General features: G+C 36.9%; 1 pseudogene; it reads left to right on the top strand.

The window, feature by feature from the left end:
* LOC109070798 overlaps window positions 1–20,454 on the top strand; it is a 54,201-nt pseudogene continuing 33,747 nt past the window's right edge.

Below are 20,454 nucleotides of genomic sequence, written 5' to 3'. Positions count from 1 at the left end.
GTGACGACCATTCTCGGCGCTTCCATGTGAGGAGACGATGAAGAATTACAGCAGCAGTCCCCGTCTAAACAATCACAGCGGCGAGTCACAGCACGGATCGGAACAGCAGGAAGAGATTCTGGTTATCGGCTCTCGGGCTTCGCTTCTCTTTCTCGCGCGGATTACGGTTTCTGCATGGCCACACTGCTGCTGGGGGGGGAACTTCTGTCCTCGGCTCACTGTTTTTACCAGCTGAACGGAGGACCCCCTAAAGTTCTGCTGGAGATCAGGCAGTATCTCGGTAAGATTCGCTCTCCTTCCTCTCGCTTCCCCTGTGTTTGGAGACCTGTACCGACGGCGCGTCTCGTCACGGCATCAAAGTGTCCAACATTTCCGTTGTGTGTGTTAGCCGAGGCACAGATGTTTAAATTTGTCTGAGGTTTCTGCGTGTTTGGACAGGTGTGCTTTTTTTGCGTCCTCACCTTTACGCAAACGAAAACGTGTCTAAAGTCAGACAGGTTTTGGGTTGTGAGGCTGTGGGGGGATATTTACATCCGAAGAGTTCATCTTAGACTCATCCCTCACAAACCTGTGTGACCACACTGGGATTTTTGGCGTACAGTCTCAGTCACCAGCATCATTTTAGATGCATCTTTTTTCTTTTCCCCCAACAAATGAAAGTGAATGGGGACTGGGCGACTGTCATTTTAAGAAAGTCATGCAGGGTTGGAACAGCACAAAGCTTGAGTAGTCGCTAAATGATGACTGAATTTTCATTCTTGATGTACAATCCCTTTAACTTATAATAATGTAGAATGAAGAACTGTTTGTTTTGCATATTCAGTCTCCTTTATTGCATTGTCTGTTGCCTTTAAACCCACAGCCGTAATGCCTGCTAAAGTAAACAATAGAGATCATGTTTCCTCTGTCAAGTAAACCAATCCATATTAATGTTGCATCTATGTTAATGCAACAAGTATCAGCTTGTGTTTGTTTGTTATTTTCTATAGTTATGTACAGTCTGTATATTTAACACTTTTACTATCGTTTGCTGAAAGGTATGCTATTCACAGGTTAGATGCAAAGAAATGCATTGATATAAGCTTAAGCTTTGATTTAGGTTTTGGGCAAATATAGTCTATTTGTTCAGTCCATACTAGATCAGGGCTTGCTGTCATATAGGCAATAAAATGTCAACTTTAATAATTTTTTTGTTTAATTATGTTGAAATGTTCGTAATAGGCAGTTTAATACCATGTTCCATTGGGGACAAAAGACAAAACAATCACTGGTGTAAAGTGTAAAAATTTATGCTGAGCTGTCAAAGGAAATGTGCAGAGAGGCTGTGAGAGCAAGAGAGATGCAGAGCACATGGGTCATCGTGTGCTTTCATAAACAGCAGTCCTGTGTCATTGGGTTGCTATGAATGTTATTGAAAATAACATTACCATGACCAGTCAAGCCTTTCATTCTGTTAGTGTGTTTTTTATGAAAGAGGTCAGTGCTCTTCTTAATCATTTGAATGATGTAATGTGCACATGGGTCAGCCGTCTATACTTAACCTTCAGTTTCTAGTGGTCGACTGATATTGGTGTTTTTGACAGCCACATGCCGATATCTTGCAGAATAATTTGACAAGGGCTTAAAAAATTAATGTATAAAATAAACATACTTATACTTTAGATGACAAAATATTTTTCACAAATAAATAAATATTTAATAAAAATATAATTAAAAAGGAAGTAAAACACTGTAACCAACAGGGCACTCAGTATTCTGGGAAGTTTTTGTGTGCGTTGGGAATCACATTTTTGAAATAAAGCCAGGGTAACACTCATTTTACATACAGCACACAGAGAAAATGACATGAATATGACTGGGCAAATGCATAAAGCGCAGCATAATTTGAAATCACGAGTTTAAAGTTTAAAGCATTCAATTCACATGGACCGACTGTCACACAGAGAACACGCGATCTTGCTGGATAAAAATGCACACTTCACAAGATCTTACAGCTGGTTTCGACTAAGTTTGCAAGGTTTGTGAAATTAAATGTTCATTAGTCATTCAAATATTTGTTTAAATCATATAAATGTGTATTTGCTTAATGTTGACGGCAAATGAGAAAGTATTATAATGTTTGTCTTTCTATTACTAATAATATAAAAGCAATCGTTATAATACTTTTGTACACATTAATTCCTTTGTTTAACCGTTCTATCTGATTATTAGACAGACTTTTATCCGTATTTAGACAGAACTGTTAACGATGACAGTAAACAAGAGGGAGAATTTGAGCACTGTGTGCTCAAGCTCTGCTGCTCTCAGCACCGTCAAAATAAAAATCCCGCCGAGCAGAAAAACTTATTGGCCAATGCCGATATTTAAAAAAAAATGGCAAATATCAGCAGATATATCGGCCTTGGCGATATATCGGTCAACCACTATTCAATTTATTTATAATCTGTTAGGTCATCTTAACACTATAAAGGCTACTGTATCATACTTAACACACAAATTTCCTAGGCCTTTTTTAAAAATGATCAAATCTTTGCTGAAAAAACTGTTGTGCACAATCTTGCAACTTGCACCAGTTAAAACTAAAGAGCTATAGTGAAAGAGCTGTACTTAAAACTGAAGAGCTATAGTGAAAGAGCTATACTTAAACTAAAGAGCTATAGACATATTATATGAATTTATAGGGTGGCAATTGATATTAATATGCATTTAATGTAAGCAGAAAATTCTGACTAGTATTTTATATGTCAGACTTTACAGGGTTAAGTTTCTATTGATAGAAAGATGGAAACCAGTCAGTTATTGTCTGAACAGTGAACCAAAAATACATCTTATGGGAAGTTCAACCAAAACCGAACATTGTCATCATTTACTCCTCCTCATGGTATTTCTGCCTAACATCTCCTTCTTTGTGCCACAGATTAAAAGAAAATCATACATTGTTGTAACAGCAAGAGAGTCAGTAAATGATGGCTACACTTTAATTTTTAAAGGTGAACTATTTCTTTAAACAAATACAGCGATGCATTCTTGAGGTGCACTTCAGCTTTTTCCAAGTGGCTGTTAAGTGGGTTCTTAACCACTTTCATCTGTCATCTGCTCAAGCCTCACCCTTTACCATCAACACCTTCACCAGGAGCACCCACGGTTGCCAGTCAGCTCTTAAACTCCCCCAAAACACGGTACATAGATCCAGTCTTGTCCACAGCAGTAGCTTTGTAATGTTTTGGCCACATGTGCATGTAGAGAGATCTGAATTCCTTATTTCAGCATGTTTTAAACCTCAGTCTACATTCCTGAATCAAGTTAAATGAGGGACAACAGCTGACTTCCTTACTGCCAGAGCAGAAAATCAAACTGTTGACATGTCATTGGCATTGTGCGTGTATACATGGCAAAGTTTTTGCAGAGTAGATGTGGTGTATTCAGGATGTATTGTGGGAAAACGATTGAACAAATGAGCTATGGCCAGCCAGGGATGTGCTACGCTCATAAAGCCAGGCAAAGGAAAAACAGTTATTCTCTGCAGGAGAGTACACAGAGTAATATTTGTTTTGCCCATAGAAACACACTCTCTCTTCAATTTCAGTGCGTTTCATTAGCATGACGAACTCCACAATGGTATTGCCAGAGCATTTGCAGCTGCATAGAACAAGAAATTATAAACAAACATTTAAAAAACAGCGCAAATAATCAAGTCATCTTTACAAATAAAAAATTGATAGTGCAAAATAAACTAAAATATAATGAAATAATGCAATAGTAGGTAAAGACGTAATATTGCTTGAACAAGTCATTAAGAAAGAATGAAGAATAAGACTAATTGTGCCAAAAACAGTGATAATGAGCTTGTGTTTAGTGATGGAGACACAGACTCCAGTCAGATCACTCACTGACCCTCATACTGTGGTGACAGACTCATGCTGGCACTGTCCTTATTAGTGTTCCCCTCATAAGACACAGTTGCATTGTTTAGTACATTATTACTGTGTGGTGCATCAGTGTATCTAATTTCATGATCAACTTTCCCGGATATCTGTGTGTTTTGTAGGAAAGCGCAGTTCTGTCTTGGGTTTGATTTCATAGCAGTGTGGACACAGTTTGTCTACATGTCTCTTATGCTCACCCAGTCTGCATTTATTTGTTCAAAATAGCAGTAAAAACAGTAGTATTATGAAATACTATTACAATACCTTATTTCACTGTAATATATTTTAAAATTTATTTGTTCTTGTAATGAAAAGGCTGAATTTTCAGCGTATTATCAAAGTTGTTGTTTAATATTTCAAAAGAACCGCACTTGTTTGAAATAGAAATCTTTTGAAACATTATACCTGTCTTTACTTTCACTTTTGATAAATGTAATGCATCCTTGCTGAAAAACATTTTGTAATTTCTTCAAAAAATAATGTAAAGACCCCAAACTTTTGAATAGTGGTGTAATTGTTTTTTGTTGTGTTTGTAATTTGTTTGACAGTATTGTTCTGGTCCAGAGTGTCAGAGTGATGGTGGTTAGCAGGTGTTAGTGAAATATCAGGACATTTTCAGGACTTAAACTCCAGACCGGAGAGAGGGAGAGGGGACTGGTATGCAGTGTATTAGTGGGGGTCACTGAGTCTCTCTCTCTCTCACTTTGGAAGCAGGAGGATGAGCATCTGTCCTATTTACTTTAAGAGCAGGTGTTACTTTTGGCTGGGCTGTGATTCGGTGTGTGTACACTAAGCGAACACGCGTGTGTTAAGTCACTCTCTTGGACGGTGCTCAAGTGCAGTGCTGTTATCTAGCTCGACTAGTGTGAGGAAGTTCAAGATGTTAATAAGTCTTTACACTCCAGTGGTACACCTTTAGCTTTCAACTAGTTTTCACTTGTTGTTTTATGATCTGTGGTTTTCAGAAGTTTAGTGTTTGTGCATGTGTTTTATACAGTACAGTACTGTTTGGGGTAATTTGTTTATTTCTTTTTTTTCCCAAGATATGAATACTTTTATTCAGCAAGGATTGGCAAATGTGACTTGAGCACCAATCACCATATTAGAATGATTTCTGAATGATAATGTGACACTGAAGACTGCAGTAATGACTGCTGAAAATTGAACATCAGAAATGAATTGCATTTTAAAATAGAAAATAGAAAACCTTTGAATGGTAGTGAATAGAAGAAGAATCATTATATTAAAAATTAAAAATAATAATATTTCACATATATTACCATTTGTACTGTCTATTTGATCAAATAAATACAGCTTTGGTGAGCGGTAAGAGACTTCTAAAAAAAAATGTACTAGCCTAAAAGCTTTGAACATTAGTATAGATTGACTAGAATCTTTGGAATGTTTTGTCAAACTGAAAGAGGAACAATCTTAATTATCTCTGGTTAATAAGGATTAGAGTGGATTATTAGAAGGCCACAGACACGCGGGTAAACACTCTTCAGGAGATGAACTTGATCTTCATTGATTTATTGTAGGTAAGCCATCCTGCTCTTAAAGATCTCCACTCCTGAACAGTTTGAACTTTAGTCCCTTTGCACTTGTATGACCTTTAAGGTGGGAGAACTCTCTAGATCCATCTAAATGCTTCTGTCTTTCAGAGCCATGGTCTAACAATGAGCTCAAATGGTAATCTATGGATCGTCTATTTCTAAAACTCATGAAAATTATGGGAGCTGACTGGATTATGAAAAATAAGACAGATGAATGCAAAATTGCTAAAATTTTGTTTTTTTTTCATTGGTTAAAAAAAACCTTTTCCACTGTTCAAGAGCATGCCTTGACCAATTTACTCTACCCGTTTAGTGGAAGAAATAAAAACTGAATGAGACAAAGCTATAGGAGCAGCAGGTTAAGAGTTTAGCCATATGCATATGGGAGTCACATTGGAAACAATTACACACATGAACATGTGAAGACTTCAGCTGCTGTATGCACTGACGTAAACTCTGCACACATTGATCTCAAACAGAAATCCCATAGAAACACCTTTGGTTCACAGTCTTTGCGGATCATAATCACATTCATAAGAAGTGTTAGCAATGTTATATAAAAGTAGATGCACAAACAAGCATGTAATCCTCATTTAGATGTCAGTCTCTGCCGAGCTTCACTTATGTACGTGTGATTTTTGGCAGTTCCAATCTTCGCGTGCTTATGCAGCCTGCTTTCTGCGCCCAGCTATAGAAACAAGGGATTGATTCTAATTTTTTTTTTTCATTTATTCATCATACTCTCCCCCGGCTGACAGATTTACACGGTGACTCTCTTAAACTCGAAGGCCAACTCCTCCAGAGTAGCGCAGGTGGGAGCTTTTGCAGCAGGAAATGAGTCCGCCGAGCTGTCAGTCATATTTTGCTGGGTATTTAATGTAAACAGTGTAAGTTGTTGGTGGGCGTATGGTTGTCAGATTGCCGACTTGTTTATTGAGTATTAAAATTACTAAATAGTAGTGGAAAAACAGAAAGGGGTTTATAGACTCTAAAAGGACTGGACAGCAGACAATGTTGATCTATGATTTGACATTTGAACTTTCAGTGAAATATTTGCATAGACAGAGGGAGGCTTGGTTGCCGAAGTGGTTTCCTGAATGTTTGACTTGGACAAACAGCCTTTGTAAGATCAGAGCTCCATCATTTGCTGTTTCATATACACTGGCTTCTTTCTTTTTCCTTATATAAGCCATTCTTTTACGTATGAAATGTGTAAATGTAATGATATTCTATGTGAAAGCTATATTCATATAGGCTCATTTAGTGCATTTGGTTTCAAACAAAGCCAAAAGGGAAGTCAAGTGTTAAAGGGATACTCCACCCCAAAATGAAAATTCTGTCAACAGTCTCCTCTGTGTCTCTCCATATCACCGTATGCTGTGTATGCTCTTTTGTATCATCCGTTCCACAAGGATGCACTGTTTTCTTTCAAATCAAAGCTAAATACACATAGAAACAGCGCATCCTTGTGGTGTTACAGGGGCAAATAATTGATGAATAAATACTAATTTTCTTGTGGTTACTTGCAAATTACTGTTGTGACCTCTAAAGAAAACAATTGCACCATAGTACATGATTTTAAAGGTAGTACATTACTGAGATTTGTGTTGCATAACCAGCTCCATATTTTAGCTATGGCTTTTCTGATGTAGTAAACTTGCTTCATAGCTCGCTCACAGCATTGCACTTGTGATATAGAATGCTCAGGTACGAGTCAGGTGAACCATTGACTTGATAAATGAGCTTGTAGAAGCAAAAGGCTTGTAGAAGCCAGCTAAAATGGCATTGCAAATTAGTTTTTATCAAACGTCTGCTTTTGTTAACACTCTCAGTTAGGTTTAGTGTAGGTAATTTTCAAATGCAATAGAGCAATGCCTATTAGCACCACTGGGCATTTAATTTCTGAAGTGGTGCGAAAAGTAAAACCGCCAGTTTAATAAAACACTGACAGATTCATGCCCATCTGTTTCAAACTGAATGCAGTTTTAGAGCAGATCACTGGACATTTCGATTTGAAAATGCTGTGAAACTTGTAAGAGGGAAAGTAATATAATTTTGCAGAAATGTTGCCACAAGCACTTTTTTCCAATTTGGATTGAATCTCAGTTGGACAGCATGAAAATGTAATGCAGATCCTGCACATATCAGCTGAAGTATGTGTCTGTCCCTTTAAAAAAAAAAAAAAAAAGCCCCAGTTACCTTATTCTTAGTCTAATATATTTTAGTGATTTAACTAATTTTGTAATTTCACAAGGGATAAATGTTACAGAAAGTAAATGCAAACATAAAGTAAACAATACTTTTTGTTTGCAGTTGTGGTTTGGACAATTTATCTTGTTTCCCACACTAAAAAATTCCAAAATTAGTTCAAATACAGCACCTAATGATTAATAAAACCCCAAATTCATGAAAGATTTATTCTCCAAGTCAAATACAGATTGTACATTGTTTCAGATGAAAGCAGCTACACCCCAGTTTCTCTGTATTGGAAACTTTTTCCTGTTATTATACTCTACTCTTGACTATTCAATGGCAAAACTGTCCACATTGAACATCAATTCTAGCCATTAGAGATCTTAAGTCATATTTGGAAAATGTGATGAAATATGTATCACAGTGACTCACTGACGACATTTGAAACAGAAGAAGCAGTGTTGTGATTCTGTACAGCTCTCTTTGGTATGTCTTTTGGAGCTCAGCTCAAGTGCTCCTGTTACTCCTGCCGTTGCTGTGTTGAGTTCGGAGAGGACAGTCACATATTTTGGCAGTGGTCTGTCAGTGAGGATCTTTTGGGTGAGGGGGATATGCTAGGTGTGGTATTTCACATCTTCTCAGACTCCTTCTCTGAGAAGAACATCTCGCAAATCTGTAAAAACACATTTCAAACCGTGATTCTCTCACTCGAACCAGATGTTGAGGAAGTTGCATTAGAGTTAATGATAATAATGCATTAGATTTTAAGGCAGCCAGATTGCCACAGTGTTTTGAACTAAGAAGCTTGTGCCTTTTTCCCAACTGTTTTCCTTGCAAAAGATTGAGGAGGGCACAGCTGGCATCTGGGCAAACGTGTGGGTGGCTCAGTCAGTGGTACTCTGGGTGGGGCACATTTACCAGTGCCATTAACACACCAATTAAAGAGCATTCCTGAAAACTTGCTTGTTTGAAGTGGAAATTCATTCCTGGCCTCAAGGAACCTAAGATCATTTTTGTGTGTGTGTCATCTGTTTCTTGTCAGCCGTTTTCTCTTCAGTGATTTTCTGTTATTCTTTGAGGGGCATTTAGATTTGAAGTACCAAATTTTACAATTTTGCACTGTGTTGTTGATCTCCTCGATGCAATCCTGAATCTCTTCTACCACACAGATGGAGAACATTCCAGAAGTTATGTCATCCTCAGATCTTTCCAGCTTCATCCTGAGAACATAATCCACAAACTGCTTTCCAACAAGTGTTTCCATTTGAGCTTGTCTTTCTTTGTTAATGCTATTTAAGGGAGCCAGAAAAAGGTGTTTTATTATAGCCATCTTCAGATACATCTAATTGCTCAGTAAAATGGTTATGAAGATGAAGTGCTCTGGCAGATCTCTATATCTTGTTAGGAAGTGCCATCTGCCCTGCTTTACAGTTTTCAAGCCAGCTCTGTTTTACTAATTTACTGCTTGTGAAAGAACAGAAGAACCCGCTCTAAAATAGTAACCTTAAATATATGCTGGGTAGATAGGGCTGCCATGCCCGACTCTTTGTGTGTAACCGCTCTGTGCTTCTTGGGCAATGTGTGCTTGTATGTGTCCATGTCGTGTGTGCATGCCACTGAACTTTCATGTTTTATGTAGGCCAAGATATGTAAGTGGCAAGTTGGTTGTTTTCAATTTTTCAGTTTTTCCTCAGTGCCAGCTTATGTATGTTCAAAGTCATTTAATCTTTGCCGTCACTTCCTGCATGCCATGTGTTCACCTTATTCACTGATTCTCAGTTGTTAGGTCTTTTCTGTTCTGCTAAAATTTTGTCCAAGCAACAATAAAAGGACACATTTAATTTATAATTTGTCTTAAATCTCATTTTGTAAAAAAATAAAAATAAAATAATTGTGAATCGAATCGTGAAATCAAAATCGTGAATTGAATTGAATCGTGAGTTGAGTGAATCGTTACATCCCTATTTTTTCAGGATTCTTTGACGAAAGTTTGAAAAAACATTTTTTTTGGAATAGACATTTTTTGTAACATAAATGTCTTTACTGTTTGATTGATTATTCTGAACTATTTAATAGTCCCTGCTGGATAATTTCTTTTAATTTCTTAGAAAATAAAAAACCTCATGCTTGTTGGCCTTAAAAGAGTCTACATCAGCTGTAAACCTTGGCATCTGTCATTACTTTGGTTTTGTCAGTGGCTATTTCCGTCATCTTGCAAGGGACAGCACAGTTAACATTGTTCATATACAGGGGTTGGACATCTAGCACAATAGGGAATGGCATGGCAGAAGAATACATGTTTCATATTGTCCCAGATTTGTGCTGATGGCATCACCGAGACCAACATTTGGCATAAGTGACCGAAAGTTTGGCTATAACAGCCCGACCATGAATATTGGCCCTATGTAGCTCCCGATGAACAGTTTTGGTGGAAACTGGAGAGTCAAGGTGCACATTTAATTCTGCAGTGAGTTGGGCAGCTGTGGTTTTATGTTTTTTGGATACAGTCTGGGTTAGTACCCGGACATCCTTTTCAGACAGCTTCCTCTTGCGTCAACAGTTACTCTTGTTGGATGTGGTCCGTACTTTGTGGTGGTATGCCGACATTACTCTGGATACAGTGGCTAAGACTTGCTGTCCTGGTCACAGATGTGCCTGCAAGACACACACCAACAACTTGCTCTTATTTAAACTCTGATATGTCTCCCATTAAAGGGTTAGTTCACCCAAAAATAAAAATTAGCTTGTGTTTTACTCACCCTCGAGGCATCCTATGTGTATATGACAAATCCAGTCGGATTTATATTAAAAATGTTATTTTTTTATGTACAACTTTGCTATTACTCTGCTTATTCAACCTTTGCTTTAAAATGATGATCATAGATTTATAGGCGACATCCACTTTCATTCTTTGAAAGAGTTTGTGCCTTATAAGATGACTTGGGGATAAACAGCATTGCTGTATATTTTTGCACATTACTTTAATATTGAGCAATATTGATTAAGTGGAACATTTACTACAGCAGATGCAGATTATTAAACACCCAAAAATATCTTGCATCTTATCAAGGATAATCTTGCTTTCTTCACACATTTACGAGCTCAAGTTGCACAAGCCTGCATGATTTTTTTGCTGTCAGGAAACTGTTTTTATGTGCTAGGAGTGAGTGAGTGTCAGTGCAAATTCAGTGTGAATGTCTTTTACCTCTGAATCCTTTGTGTTCCTCATTTAATGACTCTGAAATCACTGCCCAACATGCTTTGAAACATCACTGCTCATCTCATCTTTTCATGTCACTGCACTTAGGTCATGTGGTGGAGCTGTTCAGTTTGTAGTCCTAGAACTCTTTCCATAAGGAATTATAAAAATATTTCTTCTCTGTGGTCAATTTACATTACTTAAAGTGACTTGCCTTTGTTCTGCAAAACAAGTACATATGCTTTATAGTCATATCTCAAGCATGTCTGTCGAAGCCACTGTGTTGTGTTAAAAATGTAAGTTGCTATCGAGTTACATGCCTGATTCGTCAAGCACATAAACTTACATACTTTCACTTATTTTTAACAAAAGACTATATTTTACCCATAAATCAAAATCTTTTTTTTTTCTGAAAACCCATTAAAAGTTCTAGAAGCACTCAATGATGAATTAACATCCTAACAAACTGACATTTGAGTGACTGAACAGCTCTATTCATTTCAGCAAATACACTAAACTTTAAGAAACACTTTATCCTAAATTGAACATTCTGTCATTACAGTACATTAAATCTGTATGATTTTCTTTATTTTGAATTATTTTGAACAATCATAGTTTTCTAACTGTTTCCCACTTCAGAAGACTTTGAATACAGCATATAGCACAAGTGATACTAGTCACTTTTATGACACCTTTGTGGTGTTTTGTCCTTTTTTGGGGCTTATCAACTTGCCTTTCACTTTTAATGTATAAGAAGCTTCATCAAGTTTGATCTGTTATGAGGCTGTGTTAGGGCTGGGCGATATATCTAACGATATGATCATGCGCATCTAGTCAGTAAAGCCGTTTCCGTGATTACCGCTAAATCACCATCACCTGCTTTTAAATGGAGTGGCATTTAATAGACAGAGCCGTAGATCACTGACAAGCTACGCAATATCGCGTTCATTATCGAAGGCGATTCATCTGGGATAATGAACGCGATATTGCGTAGCTTGTCAGTGATCTACGGCTCTGTCTATTAAATGCCGCTCCATTTAAAAGCAGGTGATGGTGATTTAGTGGTAATCACGGAAGTCAAATTTCTGCTAAGATGCGCATGATCATATCGTTAAATATATCGCCCAGCCCAAGGCTGTGTGTACTGTATATGTATGATCATAAGATTTGTAGTGATTAGTACTTAGCTGATTATGATGTTCATAGAAGTCAAATTTCTGCTATAAACTAGTGTAATTTTACAACGTTTGTATATGTGTGTTTAAATCAGTTGATGGGGCATGTCTCCAAAAATCTAAAATTGTGCATCAGAAAGTGTTTGTAGTGTATAGAATTTTGTGTATGAGGTGAAAAAAAAGAAAAAAGAAAGGTTACTCTTGGACTCCTGGCATACAAGAACACGGATGTGATAAATGGACATAGGAATTAGGCAGATCAGACAGTATTAACAAGGAAAAGAATGAAATGCCTAGCGGAAAGGGGTGACAGATATTTCCAGACATAAGGAAATCGTGCCATGATGAGAACATTTTTGTTTCTTTGGTGTTTATACATTCTCTTCCAAACATGTGTCTGCTTTTTCCACTGTTTTCCTCTGCTTGATCCAAGTCATACCCTTTACTTTCTCTCTCTGCATCTTTCTCCACCTCTCATATGATTTTTAATGGCCCATGTTGATGCTCTGGTGGTGTGTTGCTGGGTTTTGGTTCAGCATTGTGCTACAGTTTAAATGTAAAAGTTATTGTCTATCACCAGACGTAGTTACTTACTCTCCATAAATAGTTTTGACAGCATCCCCATAAAGACTCTTTACAGGCCTTAATAACTTCACAATAAAGCATTACTCTGTCCTCCCTAACACAGCGGTTAGAGATAAAAGAGGGGTCCCAGATCCCAAACCACCCACGGCCAGTCTCATCCCCAGGACCGCAGGCTATTTCACTCTCTGTTTGGACTTATCAGAGCTTTTGGCTTTTTTAATTTAGGCTGTAAAAATGCCATGTAAGATAACAACTTGTTTATGACTCCATATCCGATGCTGCGCCAAGTCAAGTAGCAAAGAATGTGGGCTGGTCTGCACTGTCTTTGGCTTTTCAAATATAGCTTTATTTTATTGTGTTTTCTTCATGCTTGTTTGTTTCCCTCTGGAAGCAACAGCTTTAGTTTCGTCTGGACTTGTAATGTTATATTACTTGCATTGGCTTGGATTTGTGATGACTATTGTTAGTAGCTTTTGTTTCATTTTGCAGTACTTTATACTTTATTATTATATTATTGGTATATTTCCTACTTAATTTATATAATCCAATCATGATACTTTACAGTAGGATGAACAGATCCATACTAAATGTGCTATTTTGGGAATCATGTACGTCAGCGTATGTTAAAGAAGCTTACATAACTATTAAAAAGTAGTGCAAATAGTACAACAATAATGGAATTGGAGCTGAATTGGACCCAAAAAGTAACTGGGAATTTGTGGTTACTGCATACAGGTATAGTACTGTACTTTGTAAAATACTCTTTAGTTTTCATTGATTTAGTTGTTTTCTTATGCAGTTGATTATCTGTTTTATGTGTGGTAGCCAAACCTCAGGCAAAGGTATGATTTGGAGGGGGAAGAAATTGGATCAAATGTAGGTTTTTAGGTTTTAACTTTTCTTTCATCATTGACTACATCTATAAGTTCTGGTAGCGATCCAGAGGTATGCTGAGTTAAATGTTAAATGGGAGTAAGTCACGTTTGACAGTCTGCCAGTATACTCGGGGCCTATATAAACCTGCTTATTAAATTGTAATCCTGCTTTCAGGTCCAGTACAGTCCTGTTGTATACAGCGGCTGGACTTGAACATCCTCTGTGCTTTGGTCCAAAACGAATTTGGCGTCAGGAAAAAAGTAGCTTTCTGTTCCAAGGAAAAGAGATTTTGAACAGAGTATGAATTTCAGCCCAGAAAGGTACAGGAGAGGCTGTGATCCAATTCATTCTGACCCTGAGGTTTCAGATCTCTGGAGAGATTCTCACCGCTGTTGGCCTGTTCATCTTGCAATCATCTGACCTGGGTCATGGGAAGTTTGGAGCTTTCAAACAGGTCATTTAAGATACTATGCTGAACTCTCGTTGAGGAATGCAACACTAGAAATAAAAGAAGGAGGCTTTATAATTTGCATTGCAACAGTTCCAGTCCTTTAGTTTTTGAATTTATGAACTAGCTGGGTATAATTAGTTCGAAAATATTATAAAGATTTTATATAGTTAGTTGATATTAACTTATTGATATTACTATATAAAAGTGACATCACACTAACAGCCAAACTATATTACCTAGTACTGATATTTGTAACAATTTAGCTGATGTTCAGTTTTGCTCATGTATTTTTTTAGCATTTTATGCCATGTAGCAGATGCAGGGTTTCTAGAAAGAGCCCTCCTAGAATTCCCCCTGATTTACAGAGGAAGTGGTTTTCCTGGCTAACTGATATGTGCTGACAAAATCTGAAAGTGTCGTCTGTTGATCATTAAAACGTCATCAAAGTTCCTGAGACGTTTTCTGTTACTAGTTGTGGATACTTCCTGTTATGACCTACCGTTACTCTTTCCCTGAAACCACAGACATCAGGACAGATGTGTTTCTGCCTGAAGTTCTAGTAGCAGTTGGGAGGCTTTTCCTCTGTTTGTATCCAAGTTTCAGATGTTTTATCTGAGAGTGAGATTAAGCCAGTCAGATTCACTTCAGTTGTGCTTGCGTGTGTCTAAAGGAGTCTTTTATACAATAAATGTGTGGACAATAATATATGTGGTTACATTTTGTGTTCCAGCTTAATAGTAGGCATGTTTGTTTTCTCTATAAAGACTGACTCAAAAAAAGGCATTAAGTACACAGTCTTACCCTACAAATTATATGCAGGAATATAATACCAATATTCTAATCTGAAGAATCTATAATAATTGACTCACAGCCCCAAAACAGCGATAAGACAAGGGGTCTTCTTTGCTGAATCTGGAGAGCTGCAAAGGACTATTGAAGAGTCTTTATTTTGAGTGTCTGTAGGAAGCTTCAGTCCATCCAAGAAAAGTAAAGAGTCCAGTTTACTGAAGACAATAGAAGCTTTCACATAACTGAGAGGTAGAGACTCGAGGCTCAAGTTCAACAATTTTGAGGTATTTTCGGTGGATCCTTTCTTGTTTTTCAGGTTGACATTTGCCGGTCTGAATTTTGGACCCACTTTAGCAGCATTGTAGTTCTTTGTGCTGGGTATACAGAGGAATGTTGCTTTTTTTTTTTTAAACAGTCCTTTGGAGAAATGACTGACCTGTCACTTTTCAGTCGCGACTAATGTATAATTATCGTTAGACACGCAAAGGAGAGATGACATTAAAGGCAGAAAAATGGAAAATGACAAGGTGGATCAAGGAAGAGTAGGTGAAATGAAGAAAGGGAAAAAGAAACATAAGATATGAAGACACAAGTTCAAGCTTAAAGGGATAGTTTACTCTTCTGTTGGAAATACTGTAAAAGGAGAACATTCACAGTGATAAATTTTGTAACATTCTAAATCTATTTGCTGTCAATTTTAAATTTAATGTATCACAGCTGAATAAAAGTATTAATTTCTTTTATTTCAATGGTACTGCATCTTTATGAATGTATAATATTACCATGCAATGACTGCTCATAGTAGCCATTTCTGTAGAGCTCAAAAAATATGAAAATCAGCGCCATAAAATAAAACCATATATCTTGTGACTTCTGAAATCATATGGTAGCTTTGTGTGAAGAACAGACAGAAATTGAAGTCATCATTCACTGAGAATTTTCTGTAAACAAAGTATTAATGCAAGATACACTGCAGCCGGTGAGCTGAACTCAAGAACCAGATCAGTTAACAAATGATTATTTTTAGCTGATTCTTTTCAATAAAGTATTTTATCTGGATCACAGTCACAAATTAGCTGAAATGTTTTGTTCAGCTCGCTAACTCGATAGCAGTTCTTCAGTTAACAGCTCACAGGAGGGAAAGATCATTGAATGACAACTTAAAATTCAGTCCATTTCACACACAAAACTACTATATGAGTTCAGAAGACTAGAATATAATGCATGATTCATATGACCACTTTTATGGTGAATTTTTGGAGCTTAACAGTTGTGGTCACTCCGAACTGTAATTTTATGACAAAGACCTACATTAAGATTCCTCAAAATATCTAATTTTGTACTCTAAAAAAAGAGAGTCATACAGATTTAGCAGGATCTGAAGGTGAATAAATGATGACAGATGGTTAATTTATGGGTTAACTGTCCCTTTAAAGGTTGACAAAAATAACTAAAAGCATTTCAGGAAACACTAGCTTATATTTCACCAAATGTAAACTGTATATATGACCCTGGACCACAAAACCAGTAGCACGGGTATATTTGTAACAATAGCCGACAATACAGTACATTGTATGGGTCAAAATTATCGATTTTTCTTTTATGCCTAAAATCATTAGGACATTAAATAAAGACCATGTTCCATAAAAATATTTTGTAAATTTCCTACCAAAAATATATCAAAACTTAATTTTTGAGTAGTAATATGCTTTGGTAAGAATTTAATTTGGACAACTTTAAAGGCGATTTTCTCAATATTTAGATTTTTTTTGCACCCTCAGATTCCAGATTTTCAAATAGCTGTATCTCAGCCAAATATTGTCCTATCATAACAAACCATACATCAATGGAAGCTTTCAGATGGTGTATAAATCTCAGTTTCACCAAAATTGACCCTTATGGCTGGTTTTGTGGTCCAGGGTCACATATATCATATATGGCAAACATTTAAAAACAACTAAAGCTTTGCTGAACATTTAATGTTCTAATAATTAAATAAAGATTTTTTTTCTTTCTATTGTCCATTTCCAAAAAACAAAAGTGACGCAACCTACTATTGTAGTAATGAATGCAACTTTCACATGCAATTTTACAGATAAACCATGCATACTTGTTGTTAATGTTTACTTTGTGCATTGAGTTTAACAGAATTAGTGGCCAAATGTTATTTTGCATTTAAACACAATATGTTCTTGCTTCATCTCTGCAAAAAATGCTGGTCCCTTAATGAGCCCAATCGTATAGCATATTTAATTCAGATGTTCAGGAAATGTTAATGGTTTGATCAATTTCAAGATGAAAACAACATCTTTAGGGGGATCAAACCTTCTTTAGGTGGGTGAGACCCCCCCCCCCCCAAAACCCTCTCCTCAAGTTCACACATTGGTTATAGAGAGAGAGTGAGAGAGCATGTATTTTTAAAAGACTGGTTGGGTGGAGTTCTGTGGCCTCTGGCCCTTCACCGTAACACCACTCCACTATTTATACCCAACACCACCCAGCCCAAATAAGGGGGTTTGGATGCATAGCATCTGTGTGTGTGTGTGTGTGATATGCTGTACATGTTAGTGTAAATTCTTCGGTCTCTCTGAGTTTAACAGCTGAGTATGTGTGAGAATGCATATCTGAGTGTGTGTTTGTGTCGCAATCTGTGTTTCTGTGTTGCTTAGCGTGTGTTTTTCACAAACAATTCCTGACATTCCTGGCAGCGGAGTACAGTCTTTTCAGTGTGTCGTCCCCCAGCACAAGTGTTTTTTTTGAGGGAGAATGTGTCTGGTGAAACCGGAGTCCTTTTCAGCCTAGCCACTAAATTCGAATTCTGATATGAATGTCCGTCTTAAAATATCTTTCCATCTCAAACAGCTTTAAAAAAGCAAGATATTCAGTGCAGAAGTCTTTCCAGTGCAGCTGTGCTGTGACTTCTGATCCATAACCACAGCATAGCTTCCATGCAACATGTGAAGGTTTGCATTAGACCACTGTGAACCTGACCAAACACAGTCGGACGCTTAATGTCGTGCATGAAACATCTAACTGTGGAACAGATCTCCTTGCTAAAACATAATATAGAAAGCAGATGACCTAGACTGACCGGAAACTCCCGTTTAAGTGGTCATATCTCCTCGGCCAGACTGCTGCAGCTCCAGGGGGACGGCCAGTCGGCATGAGAGGAGGACTCAGTCTGTAGCCCAGACGTTTCTCTTGAGCCTTTAAACCACCTCAAACGTGCAGACATGAATGCACACTGCATACTGCGCCATCCTGGGGCCAGGTAAACACCTTTGGCTTCTTAGCCTGACTGTACTCAGACACACAACACACACACATGCTGAGCCAAGCAGAATCCTACAGACATATTTATTTGAATAAACAGTGTATTTTACATTTGATCCCTCCATTTCCTGCTTCTCTCTTGTTTTTGTCTTAGTAATAAAGGATAGACGGCAAGGAGGCTGTGACTTATTTGCTGGATTTTCATAGAAAAACGCCAACTAATTCATATAAAAATCTCAAAACAATAAATCACTATGACTCAAAACAACAATTCACCAAATATTAAATAACCTTTTTCCATTACGCCATATTCTGTGGAAACAAAGAAATGATTATTAAAAGTTGTGATGGATACCAACATGTTTTGTCCTCCGTCTTCTCATGCACCAGAACCACCTTATTCATCACTGTAATGTGACAAGCCCCATTTCCCTGATCCATGTTCCGGCACTGGCTGCTCTCCCTCTGCCAGGTTATTTCTGTCTTTCTGCTCTCCTTCCCTTCTCCTTCAAGAGATTCTCCTATAGAACATCAGTACATTCTCAGTCTGAGTGATCAGACCTTTTTTATTATTTACTCACCCTTATATTGCTTTAAACATGTATGCTGTTATTTTATCCATAGAACACAAATTTTGAGGAATGTTTGCACTGCTCTTTTCCTTATAATGACCAGGATAAAAATAGTTCATACAGCCTATACTATATTGTATTATATAGTAACATTTCATGGAGTAAGTAATTGAAAAAATTACGAAATTAAATTATAAGTGTGTGTGTGTGTGTGTGTGTGTGTGTTAAATCCTATGATAACTTGTGTTTGGTGACAAGCACTGGAGTGTCACTGGTGTGATTTATTGACGTCCATGCGGCATCACAGGCGCTGTATGATTTGAGAACTGCAGAATTAATTTTTTTGGGTCAACAATTTTTTTTTTAACTGCCTTAAAGGAAGTTCTGCATTTCCCAGCTGTGCTAGTTGTCATAATGATACAATATAAAGTGCATAGAGTAAGCAGTTTATTTTTACCATCATAAATTGGTCAACTTTAAAATGATTTGTAAGAAAAATAATTAGGTAGTGATACTTTAGTTCTAATAATAACCATCTTGATGCAGTGTTCATACTTCAGTACTACAGCATTAGTGTCTTGAAACTTGACAGAATTCTAGTGCTTTCTGTTCCACTTATGTTAATGATGAATTGTAATTTCTTTCAGTGATGAGTTTTTAGACTTGTCATCTAATGAGAGAGACAGTGGTAAAAGCACTGTACATTGTTTTTGTGTCTCTCCTTACAAATTTAGTTTGGAATTAAACTCACTAGAAATAACATGTAACATGGCATTGCATGATGTTATAGTTAAGAAGCTAAAAGTTGTGGCATAATAAATGTCATTGCATTATAGACCTCATGGTTTTTTCATTTATTTTCCTTATTGCCTCTAATTAACCGTTTCCTCATTTTACTCTTTGGCATTACAAGTAACAGCTTTCCACAAGCACATTATATGTGCCTTTAGTAATTTTTTTTTTTTCTCCATTTAGGGTTTGGCTGTTTTTTTTTTTCCTAGAGAGAGATGTCAGTTATTGCCACATAAAACAGCCCTGTAGCTCATCTGGAACATCTGGAGCTGAGCGTAGCATATTTAATTTTCAATTAAGGACATTCTTGCAGAACCTTTTAGAATTTGCCTCATGGAATTGGGAAATGTAGTATATTTCCAGCTACAATACCGAGACCAAATGCAAGGTACAATTGTTTGTTTGTTTCATAAATATACAGTATTGTATTACTATAAAACAAGATGGCAGATAATCTCAGAGTTTCACAGTTATTGTAAGCAGCACTTGCACTCATATGGTTTGAGGAAGTCCCTGATATAACACTGGATATATTTTGTAATGATGCAAATCTTCCTGGAAGCACAAGAGGAAGTTGTATTTTTTTAATGTCATAGTTTCCAGGAGCATAGCCATCATTGAAGATGTGACAACACTTCCAAGCTAGGATGTTTGTTTGTTTTCCAAATGTTACCTTTGGTTCCTATATCAGGCTCATAAAAAAAGACTTATAATGTAGACTTGATAGAATATATGGATACCACAGGGAGACTTTTAAGTAATTTTTTTTAACTTTTTTTTCCAGATAATTTTTTTTTTCCCAGAAAGACTCTAACAATGTCACAACTTTCTCCTCTAGAGTTTCAGAAGAGATCTGAACAGTTTTTCAAACTTATATTCAGATTTGCAAAGAAACCCAATACTGTTAACAAAATTCAAATATTTCAAAAAGGCCAAATTTTCTGAGCTCTGCTATCTGGATACTTTTTAAAACACTACATTCTTTTTATATGTCAGCAATTTCCAAATTTTGTCCAGTCTATTATTTTATCTGTCTGTTATGAGAAACATCTGGGAGCAAGTTGATACTT

Source organism: Cyprinus carpio, chromosome B20, assembly GCF_018340385.1.
Source record: "Cyprinus carpio isolate SPL01 chromosome B20, ASM1834038v1, whole genome shotgun sequence".
Taxonomy (NCBI): Eukaryota; Metazoa; Chordata; class Actinopteri; order Cypriniformes; family Cyprinidae; genus Cyprinus; species Cyprinus carpio.
Note: the sequence above shows the minus strand (reverse complement) of the source record. Positions and strands in the feature narration are given on the sequence as shown.